This window comes from Hibiscus syriacus, unplaced genomic scaffold, assembly GCF_006381635.1.
Source record: "Hibiscus syriacus cultivar Baekdansim isolate YM2019G1 unplaced genomic scaffold, ASM638163v2 tig00000757_pilon, whole genome shotgun sequence".
Classification (NCBI taxonomy): Eukaryota; Viridiplantae; Streptophyta; class Magnoliopsida; order Malvales; family Malvaceae; genus Hibiscus; species Hibiscus syriacus.
In genome coordinates, this window is record NW_024061817.1 from 1 (window position 1) to 5,806 (window position 5,806).

At 36.7% G+C, this 5,806-nt stretch overlaps 1 pseudogene; it reads right to left on the reverse strand.

Annotated features, from left to right (window-relative positions):
• Window positions 1-4,211: 4,211 nt before the first annotated feature.
• LOC120214123 lies at window positions 4,212-5,806 on the reverse strand (annotated as a pseudogene).

The window sequence follows — 5,806 nt, forward strand, 5'->3', positions numbered from 1 at the left end:
GATTTAAACCGAGAACAAATAAGCAGGGAATTCGGCTTCAGAAAGTCAAAGACATGGGTAAGTATTAAGGAGTCCCTTGATACACAAAAGGATTACCTCAGCATCATATGCTTGGTGAATATGGTTCAAAACAAGCTAAACGGATAGGCGGCCAAAAGCCTAACTGGCAGGAAGACTAACCCTCGCAAAAGCATTATTATTCGCTATTCCAAGTTACCCATGCAAACGGCATTTGCTACCAAAAAAAACATTCTGATGCTGGAACGTCTAATTACAAGCTTTATTTGGGGTTCATCACCAGATCGAAAAGGTCTTCACTTGGATAGTTGGAAGGATTTATGCTCACCATCTTTGCAAGGAGGTATGGGATTCAGAAACTTAATACCCAGATGAAGCTTTTATTATGAAGATCGCCTTTAACCTTGTTGCTAGAAAGGAACCCTCAGGGTTAAATTTCTTAGAGCAAAATAAGTGCAGTGAGATTCTACCAACAGCAATCAATAATGAAACTACTCCAGCTTGTGGAGGGGAATTTGCTTGTGGAATGAAGTCCGAGACAGCATAATCTGAAACGTAGGCAACGGGGAAACAAAGACTTTTGGCATGACAAATGGATCGACGGAATCGATCCACTTATCTCGTACGTCCCTGCACGGGCAATCCCGAACATAACACTAACCCCAATTGCGATAAATGGTTGACAGTGCAAGAAATTGGGCTTGGTCAAAATTCCAACATCTTATTCCGTACATATACTACTTAGAATTGCTGCAACAAAAGAACCAACAAGGTCACTTGAGGAGGATTCAGCTGGTTGGAAGAGCAATTCAAACCACCTATTCACCATTAAATCGGCATACAATATACGTAATGGACCATCAGTTGATGTTAGGGAACCTTATGGAAAACCATTCATAGATTCAAAGGCTTACAAAGAATTAGGATCTTCATTTGGCTACGTGCAATAACAAATCATGACAAATGCTGAAAGAGCACGCCGGCATTTCTCAACGGACGATAGATGCTCCCTATACACAGACTCTCCAGAAGATATTAACCTATACTGCGTTGGTGTCCCCAAGCTTTAACTGTCTGGTCAATAACCATTAAACCAGAAAAGATGGATGAATTCATAAACATGGAGTTTATAATTGGAACCAGGAGAACCTTTCCGGGTCAAATGCTTTTCCAAAAGTGCCAAAAGATTGGGATCCTATTCGGCTCCATCCTGGAACCTCTGGTTAGAGAGGAATGCAGCTACCTTCGAAACAACCATTGAAGATTATGGTCCAATCCTGGAAGAAGCCGAAATCTACTGGTGATTTGCACCAACAGAGACGGGGCTCTAACGGGTAACCCTTCAAGAGATCTTAATATATTGCCTCAGAATCAAGTTAACTGGACACGACCTCCGCCCGGATGGCACAGAATCAACTCAGACGCTAGCAGAAACCCAGCAAACGGGGAATCGACTTGAGGAGGAATAGTAAGGAAGCATGCAGGCCAATGGATCATGGGATTTTCCAAATTTATCGGCATATGCTCGATACTGAAGCAGAGCTCTGGGGAGCGTACGTGGGCATGAGATTGCATGGGAGCTGGGACTAACAAATATAGAGGTCGAATTGGATAACATGGATGCCATACGCCTACTGAAAGCAAAACCGATCAGCAAGGAAAGCTTGCCATTTTGTCCCACATCAGGAAACTGGAAAAGTAGGACTGGAATGTCCAGTACAAACACATAATGAGAAGCGACAATCGTGTAGCCGACTGTCTAGCCAAACACGCAAATTTGATAGACCTAGAAATCCATCGTCTACAAACTCCACCAGAGGAAGTATTGGATCTGCTCCATGCAGATGAAACCATAATTTAATCTAGTTTAAGCGTTTTTCTATTATTTACCAAAAAAATCAATCCAATAATTATATATAGTTATAAAATAAATATAAAAAGAAATTTAAATTAATTTAAAATTATGGAAAATTTTAAACTTTTAAATTTTAAATTTTATATCAACTATAATTCCTAAATTGATTTAAATGTTCTCATACTCCCTAATTAAATCTAGTTTTATGTCCTCGCCAAACCACTTTTTATTTTTAGGTTTATATACATATTATACAGAGTTGAAGAATTAATCTATTAATCTAATATTTAAAATACTTCACATGATAATTAAAAAATTATGTAATTATAATATATTTGATCTCTATTATTTATAAATTTTAATAACTCAGTTATATTTTAATTTATAAATTTTATTAACTCAGTTATATTTTAATTTAATTTAATATATTTAACTTTCTTTTTCTATAGGAGGTAGGAAAAGAATCGACTTGAGGAATTAAACCTTGGAATGTAGGCTGCAGGGGATTAACGTACCATAACCACTACACATCAAATCTCATATTTTTTTTTTAATAAAAGTTGCTAGTTTTATTAAAAAAAATAAAAATATCTAAAATTACAATAATAATTTACAACTATCATTGTAAACTAAATACGTAATTTGTACATTTTCTTATAACATTGAAACTAATTATTTAGATCATATAATATAACGACCAACATGGAAAATATTAAAACACAACCAAAAGACTCGAATAAAAATAGATAAAAAAATCTGACTGCACCGACAAACGAATCACAAAAGAGATTAAGTTATTGAAAGATCACCGATAACCGCAAATCAGAGCCAAGTTCGTGAGAAACTATTCACAAACGCAAAATCGTATTCAAATTCAATCTAAGGATTCATAACATGGAAGATCAATAAATTATAAATAAGCACCATTTTGATATATAATTTATATATTCATATATATATATATATATATATATATATTATATATGAAAAGGGTGATATTACTATCTGCCTCGTTAAAAAATTTCATACATCTAATTAGAGTAAAATAGTACACATGATAATAACACAAATACAACAATAACTATTCAAAACAAAAATAAACAAACAAAGCCAAGCACAGCCAGCTTCCCACAATAAACCAACTTCAACACCAAGCATTAACCAATATCCTCATGCAGCACGTTAATGATATCAACAGGGAGAGAATAAAGCATTTTAGTTTCAGCTATATCAGGACCTGCACTTCTCGCTAACCTGTCAGCAACACAATTCCCTTATCGCAAAACATGCTGGAATCGGACCTCCCAATGACGATCAATTAAACCATAAATATGGTCCACACTAATTAACGACCTACTTCTCGTTTGATGATCACAAATTAAGCGTATAGCGTTTAAGCTATCCGTCTCGGCAATCACTTTTCGCATACCATATTCCAGGTGCAGTGGAGACCGACGTAAACTCCTCAGAGCTCCGCCTTCGGAACCGATCAAATACCAAGAAATTTCTTAAATCCCATCATCCATACTCCCTCATGATCCCGAACAACACCCCACAAGAAGCCATGCCAGGTACTCTCCCTTCTTGATCCGTCTGTGTTAACCTTAACCCACTATTCTGGAGTAGAAGTACACTTAAACTACTCAAATAAATCTAGGGGTAATTGATTATAATTGAATATATTTATACTTTTAAAATTGTAATTGGTGCAAGATTTAAAATAAAAATAAAATTCAGATTTTGATATTTTAAAGTTAAATATAATATTTTACCTCTATTTTTCTAATTTCATATATGCAATCATCGAATTGAATCATTTTAACTCAATTAATAGTTTTGAAATTTTTATTTAAAATATAATATATGACTCATTTATATTTTGATTATTTTTATTTGATTATGTAGTTTAGAATGTGTAATTTAATTTAACATTAACCTGATTAAAATCGTTTGTAGGTAAATATAAAATATTAATTATCAAAGAATCATTTAATGATAAAAAAATTATAAGATTTGAATTATAAAATTATCTTGATTTGAGTTGTACTTGGGAGTTTGATTTCTAAATAATTATTTAATCAGGTTATATCCGATTGAACATAATAAAATATTCAAAAAAATTAAACATAATAAAATTATCTTATATCCGAGTGAATAAAGGTTATATATATTATATCCGAGTTGAATCACTAATATTACCATAAAAGGATATCTAAAAAATTAAAGAAATTTTTATGAATTCCTTAAGAAAACATGAAATTATAATTTAGTTCGACGTTAAAAATATACTTTTAACCCCCGAGAAATATATAATTTCATTCTAACCCTTAAAAAAATTCTAATGAGATGGCAATGGCCGAATGCTTTGTTCATTCTTGAAGAAATTATCAGGGTCTGCCATGGCTTTCACACGTGCCAATCTCATGAAGTTTTTCTTGAAATATTTTGTCCCATAAACCCTCGCAACAGAGAAATCTGTGTCATTGCTTCCATTGCTGCCAATATCAAGGTCTCTATAGTTAACAAACGCCTCCCTAGGGTTACTCGACGCATACGAAGCCATTGTACGATACAATCTCCTCGACATCCTGACATGCTTCTCGGCGGCACCGATGCCGCCGTCGGAATCCGTCCAATGAATTGTATATTGTGTCTTGAAAAGGTATCCGGCTCGTTGCGGATACGCGGTTTCGGACTCCGGAATCTCCTCCATCCTTCCTCCATGAGGGTTTAGTTGCATGAAAACATTTCCTATTTCCATCAATAACTCCCATAACATCTCAAGCCCTTGTTTGGGAATCACCTTTTTGTAGTAATCTGATTTTGTCTTGAAGAAAACTTTGTTACCTTGGACTCGTTGAAGCAATGTGTCAATGGAGGTTCCGTTGGGGTAACCAGCCCAAAAGAGAGTCGATTCGGCCCAACTCATCTCCTTGCAATCACTTAGATTCAAACCCAGTTCTCGAAATTTCGAGTTCGACTCCTGAACAAGTCTATGAGCTCGACCGAGAAACTGGCCGATGAAAGAAACCCTAATAGTTTTATTGCCATTGGTAGCATCGGTTATGGTTCAAGTTGAAGCCTGATAAAGAGATGCTTAGGCATTTTAGGTGCAATCTGTTGCCAACGATAAGCGAGGTCCGTGGCACCTTGGTCCAATGTCCTTTGCACGTTGAAAACAGTAACCTTACGAGGGACACGAACCAGCTTGATCTTCCATGAAAGGATGATACCAAAGCTAGTTCCACCTCCTCCTCGGATAGCCCAAAACACATCTTCTCCCATCGATTTTCGATTTCGGATCATACCATTAGCATCGATCAAATGCGCGTCGACGACGTTATCAATCGAGAGGCCGTATTTCCTCATCATGTTTCCATAGCCACCTCCACTGAAATGCCCACCGATGCCGAGAGTAGTACAAACTCCGGACGGGAACCCATGGACTCCACTTTTCTCCGCTATCCGATAATAAAGCTCCCCCGTCGTAGCCCCGGCCTGAACCCATGCCGTCTCGGTTGCGACATCAACCTTTATCGACCGGAGATTAAACAGATCGAGAATGAAAAACGGGACGTCGGAGGTGTACGACAACCCTTCGTAATCATGACCCCCGCTCCGGATTCTCAATTGGAGTTTGTGGTGCTTGGCGCAAACGACGGCGGCTTGAGCATGGGATGCATGTAGAGCTGTTATAATAGCCAAAGGCTTCGATGTTGAAGGAGAAGATAAGATTCTTAGGTTAACAGCATGTAACTCATACAAATGTTGAAAGGAGGCATTGTGGGCAGTGTGTATGGCATTTGCAATTGGATATGAAGGGTTGGAATGCAGGGGAAGGCATTGGAGAAATTCATCAAGACATGAACGTTGTGATGTTACCAATGAAATTGATAACAAAAGGATCAATAATTTACAACTTGAACCTTTCAT